Source organism: Phyllobates terribilis, unplaced genomic scaffold, assembly GCF_046119375.1.
Source record: "Phyllobates terribilis strain yellow unplaced genomic scaffold, ASM4611937v1 Scaffold_13__5_contigs__length_258822181, whole genome shotgun sequence".
NCBI lineage: Eukaryota > Metazoa > Chordata > Amphibia > Anura > Dendrobatidae > Phyllobates > Phyllobates terribilis.
Window position 1 is genome coordinate 187,548,979 of NW_027362773.1, and position 16,730 is coordinate 187,565,708.

A 16,730-nucleotide genomic window follows, 5' to 3' on the forward strand; every position below is an offset into this window, starting at 1 on the left:
AGTTTTTAAAAAAAAAAAATTTAAAAATGTAAAAGTTCAAATCACCCCCCTTTTGCCCCATTCAAAATAAAAGAATTAAAAAAAAAATCAAAAATACACATATTTGGTATCGCTGCGTTCAGAATCACCCGATCTATCAAAATATAAAAATAATTAATCCAATCTGTAAACGGAGTAGCGAGAAAAACATCGAAAAGCCAGAATTACGTTTTTATGGTTGCAATAACGGGCCATCAAAACATTGTATCTATCCCAAAATGGTGTCAATAAAAACGTCAGCTCAGCGCGCAAAAAATAAGCCCTCACCCGGCCCCAGATCCCGAAAAAATGGAGAAGCTACGGGTCTCAGAAAATGGCGCCATTTTTTTTTTTTTACAAACATTGTGGTTTTTTTCACCACTTAAATACCAAAGAACCTATCCATGTTTGGTATCTGCAAACTTGTAATGACCTGGAGAATCATAATGGAGGGCAGTTTTAGCATTTAGTGAACACTGTAAAAAAAAAAATAAAAAAAATGTGGAATTGCACTTTTTTTTTTGCAATTTCACCGCACTTGTAATTTTTTTCCCGTTTTCCAGTACATGATATGGTAAAACCAATGGTGTTATTCAAAAGTACAACTCGTCCCGCAAAAAAACAAGCCCTCGTACGGCCATATTGACGGAAAAATAAAAAAGTTATGGCTCTGGGAAGAAGGGGAGCAAAACACAAAAACTCAAAGGTGTTAAAGGGGTTAAGCATGAAAGCTATAACTCAGGTGGTATATACAACTTTATTAGCTCTTTATATTGCTTTAGTGCATGTATAAAAAAGACAGAAGCTACGTAGTATTAAATATTTACCATTAATGATAATCAATCAACCATTACCTATATGGTCCAATCCTGCTGCCATGTTCCTTTCATTCTGTCTCCTAATAATGGTTAACATTCACCTGATTAACAGGATTAAGGAAAGTACAACTGCGGGATCAAACTGCATGGTTTGAGGTTTAACCAAAGAAAAGAGACTGAGCATAAATTGGTATAAGTGCAATAAGTGCATGTTCACACTGTGGTTATTTAATAGAAAACATGTAAGATAAAGGTTTTGCCTGTTGAAATGGCCACAGTGTGAACGTGCTCCTACACATTGCACATGTACCAAATTATCCTGCGGCTCATTTTTTTGGTTTCCTGTACTTTGTACAAACAGGAGCATGGCTCCCCCTTTTTTGAGCTAGGCATTTCATTTATATAGCTTTCCATGGGTAGGTGTCTCAAGAATCGGGTCTCAGTCCTGCTGTGCCCCAATCTACATTGAGGTCGGCTTACAAAAGGTAAGGTTTTAATACTAGAAGATAGGACTGTCCCGATTGGGTGCACCTTGTCGTGGTAGGATGGCTTTTTTGATCAAAATAGTGGTAACTGAGTCCCCTATGTTATTTACATGTATTACTATTTACGTACTACAGGGAATATGCTCATTTTGTTTTTATCTTATGGTTTGAAGTTTGTAGACTATATCTATGGAGACATACAGCTAAAGATACGAAATAGGAGACGCTGTTGGCAAAGTTGCTTTATCATTTACTGTAGATACATTGGTGCAGTACAAAAATGGTTGCAAGGCTGGACATTATCTTTAAAGGGAATCTGTCACCTAATGAGGGCAGCATATTGTAGAGACAGAGACCCTGATTCCAGCAATGTGTCACTTACTGGGCTGCTTGGTGCAGTTTTGATAAAAATCACTGTTTTCTCAGCAGGAGATTACCACTGGAGGACTAGTAAACCTGCTGCCAGGTAGTCCAACCACACCCCCATCACTAATTGGCAGCTTTCTGCCTATGCACAGTGTACACCAGACAGCCAATCAGTGGAGTGGGTGGGGTTATACAAAGCTCAGCGTTCAGAGAACTGCTAGATCTGCTGTAGATAAAACAGTGATTTTATCTAAAGTGACACCTCGCTGGAATCAGGATCTCTGCCTCTATATTATGCTGCTCTCAAATGGCGTAGTAAGAACCTGGTCACAGTTTCCCTTTTAATTCCATTTTTGGATAACATTTGTTCAAAATTTTGAACCATAAAAAATATGTTGTATCTTGAAATCCAGATTTGTTTTCCTCCTTTTTTAACTGTAGACTATGAAGCAATGTGTATATAACCCACTTTCCGCACTGACATCATGGAGCTAATTTGTGACAACCTTCTCATCTGTGAAGCAGATATTCTTTCACAATCAACATGATACATGATATACATGATACAGAGCCAAAAAAGACTGACTGAAGTGGAAATTATTCATCTGCTTCGTGAGTATCATATGACTAATAGCGGCTCGGGATTTATGCCTGATTTTTTGGCAACTACAGAATCCCCTAACAGAAGGGGACATTACAGTCAATCGAGCCCCCAATCCTGAAGATTTTGTAGCACCCTGAGGATTCGGCTGCTACAGGGGTATTGCACCTCAACCCAGAGGTGTGATATTCCACTCCCGGGTAAGGATGGAGTGTGGATCTGAGCTCGGTAGGCTGCATGCACTACACACATCCCATTTCCGAGGAGCAGACCGACGGTACTCCCACTTAGAAATGTGCAGGTACGACCGAGTCTGTTCCTGGCTGGAGTGGGAGGGGGGGTGGTACATCCCATGTAGTGTAGGGGCAGATAGGGGGAGCAGCCTGGGTAAAGTTAGGAGCTCATTGGGTGCTGGTCACCTGAGCTCACACATAGAGGGTGTATATAAGGTGGGCACCAACTAAGATCAGGGTCAGATGCAGAGGATCAGATGCAGAGAGGATCAGCTGCAGAGAACAAGTCAGGAGAGGGGAGAAGAAAGATCAAGACCCAGAGTGAGAGAGGAGAAAAGAGAGAGACAGAGCACAGAGGAGAAGGACTCTGAGATCCCAACTAAAAGCAGCGGGTGAAGAGTCGGCATCAGGGTACCGGAACCCAAGCTGGTGGGGGTAAAGACATTCCCCAGCCAGAGACCGGAGACCGTGGGCAGCGTTTGCCACGGTCACCCATCACATCCACCCCGAAGGCACACCACATGAAGGGTCAGGGAACCCAGGGCCAAGGGTGTCCCAACAGAAGGCCCGAGGGAGCTGGACCTAGGTGGATTACTGGTGGGGACGGCCAGAGAACGGGACAGAAAGAGAGCTCAGGGCCACGCTCCGGACTTGTTTGGGGGTTGGCTGGATCCAGGACCTGGTGGACGCAGCACGGCTCGGGTGGTCACTAGCAGCTGGAGTGACCAGTACAACATCTGCAGTAAGTAAACACCCTTAACTGCACAACCCGACTCTGTCTTCACTGCCGTCTGCACTACACCACCACAACCCCCATCCTCTGCGCCTGTCCCCTCTGAGGCTATACCCCTCCCGTTGGGGGTTATCCCACCAAGCTGCGCACCCACCATCAGCCTCAGCGGAACCTGCTGCAGCGGCGGCCCCAGTGACCGCATCACAACGGGTGGCGTAGTCGACACAAAAGAACTCTTAATAACATCTGTAGGACTGCCACATAACACTTAGCTTGACGCCCTGGGCACGGGGCCGGGTCACAGCCGCTCGGAGACTACAACCCCCCATCTGATCCGGTGCCGGGTATTCCCCTCAAAAAGGAATATGTCCCAGGGGGCGCGTCAACTTTGGCGTAGTCGGCAGGATTACGTGCCCGCAACACCCGGGTACTGCGTGCCTGAAGAAAAGTGCAAGTTTACCTCAGAAAGAAGTCTCCCGCCGGTTCCGGAGGGTCCACGCCATCGGACTCCATCACCAGTCGTTTCCCGCCGATTGTCCGCCATTTCCAACTTGTTCCCGCCATCTGCAGAGTTTCCCGCCACTGGGCGACGCTTCCCGCCAAAACCGCAGATTTCCCGCCTTGGAAGAGCAGCGGACGCCATTATGGGCGTGCCAAAGGAGGGCAGGAGGCCGCCTCCCATCGTGGGCCAGGACAGAAAATGGCGCCAAAAGTGGAAACCGCCCCCACCAACAGAGACTGTGATGCTGGAGGTGTCTGTCAGCGTGAAAGAACTACCCCTGGAGCTGACAGTCACCGAGTTGCCCCGGGACCGCCCTCGAAGTGGGAGGAGACGAAAGAAAAGAACGAAGATGGGTGCCGCCTGGAGCAGTCTGGAGCGAGTGCACCCGGAGGCAGGAAGCCTGGAGAAGAGTAGCAGAGAAGCTCACCCGGAGATGTCCAGAGAGCAGAGCAGCACCGGCCCGCTGGCCAGGAGCCTGCTGGAAGAAGAGCAGAGCAGCACCGACCCGTTGGTCAGGAGCCTGCTGGACACCACGACCCCACTAGGCCCAGTGGAGGTCCTTGCACAGCTCCCCCGAGACCGGGAGTGTGCACAGACTGCCCTGGAGGGTCTCGCACGGAGGATGGCCCGGGTACAGCGCGAGATATTGGCGGAATGGAGCCGGGAGATGGCCCAGCAAGCTGAAACCAAGACGCAAGCTGAAACCAAGACCCGGAGCACGCCAGCCAAGATGAGGAAGGAGACCGCCTCTGAGGATGGCGCGGGAGGACCCAAGGCCGGAGACGGCGCCGAGAAGGGAGCCGAACGCATGGAGGCAGGTAAAGGGGACGCCTATACCCCAAGCCGTGACACCGCTTACCTACCCCAGCTCCCCGTCGCAGAGCCCGAAAGTCCCCCTGCTGTGCCCGAAAACGCCATGTCACCGACGCAGACTAGGCCCCAACCGGAAGCCACCGCCGCGACCCCTGTGACGTCACACGCCTCGACCCCGAGCGTGACCAAGCAGGAAGTACCACCAGCCTGGTCGCAGGGCCTAGAATTCCCGGGCGCCGCAACACCAACAGCGCCCCCTACCTCCGCGGAGCCTCCGGCCTGGCCGCAAGGCCAGGTAGCCCAGGGCGCCGCCGTCCTAACGGTGCCCTTCACCTTCCAGGTGCCCCAGGCCTGGCCGCAAGGCCTGGGCAACCCGGGCGCCACCACCACCGCGCCCGCACCCGTAAAACCAAGGGTGCCGCGTCTGGGAGAGGACTTGTTTGCCCAGCACACGTGGCCGGACGGGCAGCCTTTCATCTGGCCCCAGAAGTATTACGAACTGGAGCACCAGAGGAGGGTTGGGGCCATGTGTGCACCCCTGTTTCCGGCTCCGAAGCCCGTAATAAGGATCTCGCCCCCGCTAGCGGAAGCGCAGTTTGAGTGGGACCCCACCGGAGAAGATCTAATGGGGTTCACTCAGGAAACCAGGGCAGCTGCAGCGGAGCGTGCTGAGTGCTGCCGCCAACAGCTTGAGGAGTTTGCGAGGGAGCGGAGAGAGAGGCGGGTCCGGGAACAGCAAGCTCAAGTGAGGAGCGCGGAGCAGAAGAGCCGGACCAGGAGGGACCCCCGTGCAGCGCATTATCCCCGCACCATCGGGACAGTGATAAAGTTCAACCAGCAGCACGGGTGGGGCTTCATTAGAGACAACAACACCCCCGGCGACGTCTTTGTCACGCGCAGAGACGTGGAGTCCCATCTGCCGGAGGGGCACAGAGGTCGTGACCTCTACATCGGAGACGAGGTCACCTTCACCCGGCACAAGTGTGCCAAAGGACCTTACGCCCTCCACGTACACCGCCTGACGGAGGAGGAGTTGCGGTGCGAGGAGGAGGAGCAAGAGGACCCGGACGGGTCTGAAGTTACCACCAGCAAAAAGCAAAGAGCAGGAGGAAGACGCCGTTGAGTGCGGCAGAGAAGTGCTGTAGATAGTTACCCAATCGGGGTATAAAGAAACTGAAACTGTTGATACTTATATATAGTCCCCGTTGGGACCAGCTGAGTGAACTGTTTACCCGTTAACCCCTTAATCCCACAGGCTGAGGACTGTGAGCAGCCATTCCCTTCCCTCTACCTGGCCGAGGACTGAGAGCGGCCAACTTCCAACTTCCCCTGTATATAGTTGCGCGTCCTAAAGCGCCCCCTACCGGTTTTATAGGAAAATCAGTTTTTCTAAGAGACTGTCGCACTTTTCCCGGACACACGTTGCACAGTGTCCGGAGGAGGAGGAACCAGAAACAAGAGACGACGAGAAAGTTTTATCTGCTAAGATATGTTATTTATATAATGTTTTATATGTTTTATTATGTTTATATGAAAAATTTGTATGTTTTGGTGATGTTTTTTTTGTCTTTACAGCCCGAGGACGTGCTGTGATTTACCAGGGGGGAATGTAGCACCCTGAGGATTCGGCTGCTACAGGGGTATTGCACCTCAACCCAGAGGTGTGATATTCCACTCCCGGGTAAGGATGGAGTGTGGATCTGAGCTCGGTAGGCTGCATGCACTACACACATCCCATTTCCGAGGAGCAGACCGACGGTACTCCCACTTAGAAATGTGCAGGTACGACCGAGTCTGTTCCTGGCTGGAGTGGGAGGGGGGGTGGTACATCCCATGTAGTGTAGGGGCAGATAGGGGGAGCAGCCTGGGTAAAGTTAGGAGCTCATTGGGTGCTGGTCACCTGAGCTCACACATAGAGGGTGTATATAAGGTGGGCACCAACTAAGATCAGGGTCAGATGCAGAGGATCAGATGCAGAGAGGATCAGCTGCAGAGAACAAGTCAGGAGAGGGGAGAAGAAAGATCAAGACCCAGAGTGAGAGAGGAGAAAAGAGAGAGACCCAGAGCACAGAGGAGAAGGACTCTGAGATCCCAACTAAAAGCAGCGGGTGAAGAGTCGGCATCAGGGTACCGGAACCCAAGCTGGTGGGGGTAAAGACATTCCCCAGCCAGAGACCGGAGACCGTGGGCAGCGTTTGCCACGGTCACCCATCACATCCACCCCGAAGGCACACCACATGAAGGGTCAGGGAACCCAGGGCCAAGGGTGTCCCAACAGAAGGCCCGAGGGAGCTGGACCTAGGTGGATTACTGGTGGGGACGGCCAGAGAACGGGACAGAAAGAGAGCTCAGGGCCACGCTCCGGACTTGTTTGGGGGTTGGCTGGATCCAGGACCTGGTGGACGCAGCACGGCTCGGGTGGTCACTAGCAGCTGGAGTGACCAGTACAACATCTGCAGTAAGTAAACACCCTTAACTGCACAACCCGACTCTGTCTTCACTGCCGTCTGCACTACACCACCACAACCCCCATCCTCTGCGCCTGTCCCCTCTGAGGCTATACCCCTCCCGTTGGGGGTTATCCCACCAAGCTGCGCACCCACCATCAGCCTCAGCGGAACCTGCTGCAGCGGCGGCCCCAGTGACCGCATCACAACGGGTGGCGTAGTCGACACAAAAGAACTCTTAATAACATCTGTAGGACTGCCACATAACACTTAGCTTGACGCCCTGGGCACGGGGCCGGGTCACAGCCGCTCGGAGACTACAACCCCCCATCTGATCCGGTGCCGGGTATTCCCCTCAAAAAGGAATATGTCCCAGGGGGCGCGTCAATTTCACTCATTGAAATGTTCCAGCCTATGAGCCTTAATTCTCCATTAGATAAGTGATACCTGGTATCTGTATCCAGAGAGTATACAGAATTGTTTTCCTTGGGCACAAAAGAACTTTAAGCCTTTTTGTTTTTCATTTTAGTATAATAAGAGAAAGATCTAACAATTCTTTGGGGCATTCCATTATTCAAAAGTTTTGCCAAGTTTTTCTGGCTGGTATAAAGTTTGATAGATGAGTTGAAATTTAGGGCAAAAGTTAAAGTGCTCCTCTGAACAAGTGTATCATTTGGGGGTGCGGTTTCAAATGGAACCTGTCATGTTAAAAAATAGTCTCTGATCTGCAGGCGGGATGTTGTAGAGCAGGAGGAGCTGATCAGATTGATATATATCTTTGTGGAAAAAGTTTTACTGAAACTTGCATTTTATTCATTGAAAAACATGAGTCTGGTGGGCGGTCCTACTGATGATTAACAGTCTTCCCTTTATATCTGTGCATGCAGAGATAACTGTCAATCACTTGTAGGACCGCCCACTGGACTCTTATGTATACAAACACCAGGGATGTCAATAAATTACAAGTTATGCTAAATCTTTACCAACAAACCTAAATTTCATTGTGCTCAGTGTCTCCGTCTCTATTCCGTGCTGCCCACAGATTGGACTGTATGTACACCATGAAGTATTGCTATGATCAATTAACCAGACTCTGCTGCACTGTCGATTGGAAATTAGAGCTAACCTGTCACGGGTGTGTCAGGTGTGACAGACAGTCGCTCTGGAGCCGGCTGCAGAAGGTCACTGCGCTTGGCATTGCAGACACCTTCTTGATCCTCTCATCTCTTTAGTATTGTTATATCCTTCTGCCTTTAGGACCCAGCAGCTACCTCCACCTTCTGCTGCTGATTGACACACCCTTGCTTGGTAGTTAAAAACTCTCAGTTTCTCCAGAGAGGCGCCGGTGATAGTTCTATGTACCTCTGTGTTGGCTTAGAGCACTAGCAGTTGGCTAGTTTCTTCTCTGGTGCCCTTGGAGGACAGTTGGCGTTATCTCTCTGGTGTCTGCTCAAGCTAAGTGTATCCCCTTTGTTTGTTTACCTTTTTTGTCTTTAGTTTATAGTGGGGATTGACTAGTGCTCACCCAGTCCCCTCCCTATCTAGGGCCAAGCTCTAGGGACATTCAGGAATTAGGTTTCCTGCTCAGCGATAGGTGCTGAACCTTTATAGGGACGACAGGGTAGGCAGGGTGATATTAGATCTGTCTAGGGGTCTCCACCCCCCTTAGCCTAGTGTTTGGGATTCCTTCCCCTCTCCCTTCGTGTTGCACTTAGTCTTTCCCTCTGCTTGCGTGACATAACCTCAAATGAGCCTCCGGTCTTTCAGTGACTCCGGTTGCTTCTCTCCTCTCCCATATGTTTTACACTGCAGCACTAATTGTTTAGATTGACAACTGTGTATAAGCCAACAACAAGTTCATTAGGAATACATTGCATGGAGGTGGAAGATAAATAATCATATACAATGTTGCAACGAGAGTGTCAATTAAGCATCTATACAGGAGCACATGAGAGGAGGTCCAGGAAAATATCTGTAACATCACAATGATTTTCATATTACTCCAAACAAATCTGGTTTTGTTAATACAAGCTAGAAATATATATACTTCTTGTCAGGAGCAGATACAGACAGAGGAGGCCCCTGTACAAGAACAATATAGGGGCCCCTTGAAGTCCAATAGCTCATCATAATGCACAATTTTGCTTTAGAGACAGTGGCCCCCTTACCTCTTGGGCCCCTGTGCTGCTGCATAGGTTGCACCATGTCTGCCCCTGCGTCTGGGTCAAGTGATCCAAATCTGATTTTTTTTTTTTACCCTATGTCTTCGGATTTTTTTTTTTTCTTAAAAAAAAAATATTTTACAATTTTATCTTCATTGGTTAATTTTTTTTCTAGATTTCTAAAGTTTTGAAAGTCTGAATTTTGGGCTTGTATGATGTTAAATTTTTATCATATTTCGAGTTAGGAATAAGATAAAGAGATGGGAGAGGCACCGTTTTGTTTAGAACGGTACAGGCTTTAATTTGATATGTCACAAGATTATGTTTGTTGATATTTTGCATTTGAGGAATCAAATTCAAAATTTTGATGCTCAATTTTGAAGAAAACAATGTTATAAAATTTTCAAAAAAGGCATATGTGCTACATGAGTTCTTGGTTACATTTCTACAAGGATTCAAGTTGGGCTCTCCTTAGGATCATTTTTTTAAGTGCGATTTTCTAAATACAGTCTCATCCTAATCATATGTTAGAATGAGAATCTGCTCAGGTTGTCCGTTACTGGGCAGACCTGGGAGATATGACTGGATTGGTGAAGAGCAGTCTGAGCGGGAAGATTTGAGTGTGTATAACGCTCATCTCACGGTCCACTCAGCCGTTCGTCGTGTAAAGAAGCAGCGAATGATCCCTCCATCCTCCTAATATCTAAAAAAAAAACATGACTTTTTTAATAGGAAAACTTAGACCCTACCCTTTTAGACCACAAGCTGAACAGATCTGAATTCAAGATTTTCGCATTGACACTATTTATATAGTTGTTTTTTTTTTGCTATTTTTTATAAGTATGATCCCATTGAGAGCCCAGCTTGAATTCTGGTACAGATGTGGCTAGGAGAATAGGAGGCACATGTGATTTTTTTTTTTGCAAATTTAATATCATATTGATTTCTTAGAAATGCGTTTTGAAATTTTGCATTTGATTCCGCATGGGTAAAATATTTAACAAAGATACTCTTGTGACATATCTGTTGAAAGCCTGTACTGTTCGGAGTTAAATGGTGTTTTTCCCATTCCCCTATCTTGGTTCTTGCCTGAGTTATGAGGAGAAATGTAAAGGCATACAACACAGAAATTCTCATCTTTTTCACAGCTTTGAAAATTAATTTAAAAAAAAACTAAAATGTATAGAATTTTTTTTTCATCACATTTTGCATCCTCTAACACAGTATTACCAAAGAACAAATTCTCAAAAGAAATAAAAATATAGTGGTAATATTCATTGGTTCACTTCACATGGAATGACCCGGCTGGTGACTTCTTTAACATAGTGATAAAATGTAATTTTAGATAATTTTTCAGAATAAGCTGCCCTGTGTACACGAGGAATAACACTATTTCTGGCCATTATATGACTTGTATCTTGCATTTGTAGTGTGGTGCAGGGTGATAGTTGTGGGCGAGGGGAGCATCCGCGACACCCCGACACGTTACGTGAAAATGGGGGTCCTGGTTGGGTGTATGAACTTGTGTTGCTTTGGCAATACGCATTTGAAGATGCTGCTGTACTCGGCTGGCCAGGACCAGATGTTACGGAGTAAAATGAGCAAGACCACTGTTCAAAAATAAACTTCTTTTACTGAAGATTAATATATTAGAACCTATATACAGCAGATAGTAGGTATGAATCTTCATGGACGTTTCTTTAGCAATATGCAACATCACACACCTTTCCTTCCTTACTGAAATTGCTCTGCTCTTCTCAGTGCCCCTCTCTAATATTAGTACAGCCCAGCCAACTATCTTGGGCGCTTCCATCTTCCTCAACATCACTAAAGTCCAGTCAGCAAGAGTCTTAAACTCCATCATGTAGTAATGCGTCCTTCTCTCCTTAGGAGAGTTTGTGCCAGTATGGCAATTACTTAGCTTCCTTTAGTACTGATGCTTAGTAACTATCACGCGCTGCATATTCCCTTCTTCTTGCTTTCCGTTCCCTTTTACGTTACATTACTTTTCTGGCTGATAACTCTGTACTATCCAAATGGGCTTCCTGACCCCGGCCTCAATGCTCTTTCTTTGTCCCTCTGCTCCACCTCCTGACTGAATTCTCTCTTCAGAGTCTTACTATCTGCTCCTCTTGTCTCCATCTTGCCACACAAACACCCATTACATGCGGATCTGCCAACCTTCATACCTTAGGTCTGATACTGCTGAAGGCTGGACCCTATCTGAATAACTACCAGGAAGTCCTCTCCTGTATCCCCATGTAGCTCCTCCCATCCTGGGCTAGTCCCAACTCTTAACTCTATCTATACTTACCAACTAACTGTTGCTGGGCAGAACACAATCTCATCACATAACAATACAAATCATTAGGCATGCAATACAGTGCATGTGCAAAAACAACAAAATGCATCATATCAGCTCTGATTCTTCAAGGGAGGGGGATGATAGCCTCTACACTCCCTTACACATTTTTCACCAGATTTACCTCTGCAGACGATCTCTAATTTTCAGTTGCGCCTGAGCTAGTGGGACACAACCAGCTAGCTGGCTTGGGATCATGATAATGGTACTAAAGGTCTTCCATAAAGCTTAGGTCTAGGAAAATTGACCTATAATACATTATTAAAGCTTAAAGGGGTTATCCAGGTCCATATAAGGTTTTTTTTTGTTTTTTTTACTGTGGGTCTAAGAACTATCTGCCTGTTGTGCCTGGCACCGATCTCTGCCAGCAAAGAATGGTCATAGATCGCTCCTGTCAGAGATTCAGTGGCTTCCACCGACATCATATCGACAGAGCGCTGCTCTGTTGATGGGGTGTGACTACTGATGTCATTCTGATTGACAGCCGGCTCCCCGCTGCCTAACTGCGGGGAACCAGCTGTCAATCATCATGATGTTAGCAGTCACGCCCCATCAACAGAGTAGCCTGCAAGAAGAAGAGCTGCTCTGCTGACATAGAGCAGCTGAATTGCCAGCAGGAGAGGTCAGTGACCACTCTGAGCCAACACTCTGAACAGGCAGATAGCTGCCTCTGTTAGCTTTTAGGCTCACATGAAAAAAAAAGTCTTGGATAACACCTTTAAAGGTTTATTTCCATATTTAGAAGTTATCACCTATCTTTAATAGAGCCCAGTATGAATGGAGCAATGGTCTGCAATGTGCACCACCTCACCATTCATTTTCCATGTAACTGCTGAAAAAAAGCTGTGTGGTATATGCTCAACTTTTTCTGACAGTGCAATAGAGAATAAATGGAGAGGTGGTGCACATGTTCTGTTATTGCTCCATTCTCAGAATTGGTGGAGGCCCCTGACTGATCTGCAGCTTATCATCTATTTTATTGATAGGTTATAACTTTTAAAGAAGGGAAGTAACCCTTTAACCCAGGGGTCTCAAACTCAGCTGGGCATATGGGCCCCACACAGAAAAACATTTAATTTGGGGGGCCTCATTATTTGCATGACAACGTGACATTTTTAGTGATACAATTTTATTTTCTATACACCTTTTGAACTGGTCCTCATCTTGCACACATGGTCTCCCATCCAGGTTCCCCATATTGCAGACATGGTCTCCCATCCAGGTCCCCCACATTGCAGACATTGTCTCCCATCCAGGTCCCCCACATTGCAGACATGGTCTCCCATCCAGGTCCCCCATATTGCAGACATGGTCTCCCATCCAGGTCCCCCATATTGCAGACATGGTTTCCCATCCAGGTCTCCCATATTGCAGACATGGTCTCCCATCCAGGTCCCCCATATTGCAGACATGGTCCCCCATATTGCAGACATGGTCTCCCATCCAGGTCCCCCATATTGCAGACATGGTCTCCCATCCAGGTCCCCCATATTGCAGACATGGTCTCCCATTCAGGTCCCCCATATTGCAGACATGGTCCCCCATATTGCAGACATGGTCTCCCATCCACATCCCCCATATTGCAGACATGGTCCTCTATCCAGGTTCCCCTATATTGCAGACATGGCCCCCCATATTGCAGACATGGCCCCCCATATTGCAGACATGGCCCCCCATATTGCAGACATGGTCCTCCATCCTTATTCTTATCTTGCAGACATGTCCCCCATCCAGGTCCCCGCCATACTGTGCACAGGGTCTGTCTGCCCCCCCCCCATACTGCGCACAGGGTCCGTCCTCCACCCCATACTGCGCACAGGGTCCGTCCCCCACCCCATACTGCGCACAGGGTCCGTCCCCCACCCCATACTGCGCACAGGGTCCGTCCCCCACCCCATACTGTGCACAGGGCCCCCCCCATACTGCGCACATTCTCCCCCTCCCCATACTGCACACAGGGTCCCCGTCCCCCCATACTGCGCACAGGTTCCCCGTCCCCCCATACTGCGCACAGGGTCCCCGTCCCCCCATACTGCGCACAGGGTCCCCGTCCCCCCATACTGCGCACAGGGTCCCCGTCCCCCCATACTGCGCACAGGGTCCCCGTCCCCCCATACTGCGCACAGGGTCCCCGTCCCCCCATACTGCTCACAGGGTCCCCGTCCCCCCATACTGCGCTCAGGGTCCCAGCCCCCCTATACTGCGCTCAGGGTCCCCGCCCCCCCATACTGCGCTCAGGGTCCCCGCCCCCCCATACTGCGCTCAGGGTCCCCGTCCCCCCATTACAGCGCCGACAGGAGCGCTGTAATGCAGTGTATTACCGCGCAGAGACCGGCTCTCTGCACAGCAATACCAGTGTCAGCCGCCAGGCAATCAGAGGCCAGCAGCTGACATCTGTGCATGGTAGTGATGTCATACGCCGCTGCGCTGGGACGCAGAGGTCAGCTGTTGGCCTCTGATTGGCCAGCGGCTGCCACTGGTATTGCTGTGCAGAGAGCAGGTCTCTGCGCGGTAATACACTGCATTACAGCGCTGATGTCAGCGGCTGCTGGAGAGAGCCGCGATCGTTACGGGGTCTATGTGCCTGCGGGCCGCAAGAAGCAGCCGGAGGGGCCACGTGTTTGAGACCCCTGCTTTAATCACTCCCAAATTGAAAAGTTCCAGAGAAACAGGAGTGGTGATGTGTTTCTATTATACTTTTCCTCTGATTGTAAGGGTGCATGCACACACTGAGTATTTGCAGAGTGTGAACAAGCCCTAACATTTACCATGTATATAAATCACTAACAGAGGTTGTATCCTCCAGCAGATCAACACCTAGAACCGATTCATTATTGAATTTGCACCTTTTTTTTTTGTCTAGTCTAGTCTCTCTCATTTTTTTCGTCTGTTTTATAATTACGCCATATTTTTATTTTAATTTGTACTTTTTTTTTAACCCTTTCACAACCTTGGGTTTTTCTGTTTTTGTGCTTTCATTTTTTGCTTCCCTTCTTCCCAGCGCCATAACTTTTTCAGTTTTCAATATGGCCATGTGAGTACATATTTTTTGCGGGATGAGTTGTCCTTTTGAATAACACCATTAATTTTACCATATCATGTACTGGAAAACGGGAAAAAAAATTCCAAGTGCAGTGAAATTGCAAAAAAAAGTGCAATTCCACAATTTTTTTTATTTTTTTTAAATTTTCACTAATTGCTAAATCTGACCTGCCATTATGATCTTACAGGTCATTACGAGTTCGTAGACACCAAACATGTACAGGGTCTTTTTTATTTAAGTGGTGAAAAAAAAATACAAAGTTTGTAAAAAAAAAAAAGAAAAAATTGCGCCATTTTCTGAGACCCGTAGCGTCTCCATTTTTTGTGATCTGGGGCCGGGTGATGGCTTATTTTTTTTTGCGCCGAGCTAACGTTTTTATTGATACCATTTTGGGATAGATACAATATTTTGATCGCCCGTTATTACATTTTATTGCAATGTTGCGACGACGAAAGAAACGTGATTCTGGCGTTTGGATTTTTTGTCGTTACGCCGTTTACTGATTGGAATAATTATTTTTATATAATGATAGGTCGGGCGATTATGAACTCGACGATAACAAATATGTGTATGTGTGGGGATTTTTTTACAATTGTTTTATTTTGAATGGGGCAAAAAAAGGGAGTGATTTGAACTTTTAGATTTTTTTATTTTTTTTTATATTTTTAAAAACATTTTTTTTTACTTTTCACATGCTTCAATAGTCTCCATGGGAGACAAGAAGCTGCGATCATCTGATTGCCTGTGCTACGCATAGCAAGGTTTCAGCCTTGCTATTTGTAGCAAAAATTATCATCTGCTATGAACGCCAGCCACAGGACAGCGCTCATAGCAGATCGGCTATGACAACCACAGGGGTCTCCTGCAGACCCCAGGTTGTTATGCCAACCCATCGGCGCCCCGCGATCATGTGACAGGTGCGCTGATGGGTGGGTCTTATGAGGCACTTCCGACTCAGCCATGTTAAATGCCGCTGTTTGAGTTTCACAGCGGCATTTAAACATGTTAACAGCCACTGGTGGATTGCGATTCCACCCGCGGCTGTTGGGGGCACATGACAGCTGATCAGATCAGCTGTCATGTGTCGGGAAAGATGCGGGCTCAGTGCCAGAGCCTGCATCAAAGGGAGGGAGACGACCTTGGATGTAACTATACGTCCAAGGCCGAAGAGATTAAAGTCCAATTCAATGTAAGTTACTTTTCTGTCTTGTGATGTTTATTGACATTTTTTACATCACATTTCTTCAAAATGGCGCACATGAATATTGAAAGTAAAAAATGCCATTATTGTTGCTGTTAACCGTTTTGCAAAATGGTGCAAAAATTGGCAACAAAAAAAAACACCCCAAAAAACTGACATACATAAAATCACTCCTGGTGGTGGAGGGGGGAGATGGAGTATATTTGCGGGAAAAAAAAATCAGATTTTTGAAAAGTCGCAAATGATGAATCAGCCGAAAACATCTGGAGACCCCATACTCTACCCAGAGTGGCGAACATAAAAATGTGGTGCAAATGAAATAATAAATCTTTTGTGATCGTCTGTGTTTTTTTTTGTTATTATATTTGCCATTTATGGCCGTGGTTTGGAGTTTCCAGATTTTTTGGGCTGATTCATCGATTGTGAATATTTAAAAAGTCACAAAGTTTTTGAGCGAATGTTCTCCAGGTCCTCCCCATCCCTCAAAACACTTTTCTGTGCAACTGAAATTTTTGGGGATATTTTGCAACATTTCGACGGAACGTGCAACTTTTTTGCACTTTTCTAGCGCAAAATGTCACATGTTCCATCAAAATGTTGCAACATCTAGTCAAAAAAACTCTAAAGACAAAAAAAGAGCAGTTTTGTCTTTGCGCAACTTTAAAAATTACTTGCAAAAACATCAATGAATACTAAAAGACAAGAAAAAAGAAAGTGACTTAAAAAAGAAACGCAGATGATGAATCAGATCCTGAATGTTCATATCTGCTTTCGTCAGTTTTGTGGATCTGATTTGATTCAATTGACCATAGGGGCAAAAAAAATGGAAATGACCCAGTGCTGGATCCATCTCATGGACTGCATTGAAAAAAACATTTTTTAGAACATGCATGACGGAATTTGCCATGATGTCTCCAACATGGAAGTATACACAGCCTATCTTTCT

The 16,730-nt window shown here is 47.0% G+C and overlaps 1 protein-coding gene across 3 annotated transcripts in view; it reads right to left on the minus strand.

The window, feature by feature from the left end:
- B3GNT9 (UDP-GlcNAc:betaGal beta-1,3-N-acetylglucosaminyltransferase 9) overlaps window positions 1-16,730 on the minus strand; it is a 48,233-nt gene that overhangs the window by 18,728 nt on the left and 12,775 nt on the right. The window lies entirely within an intron of this gene.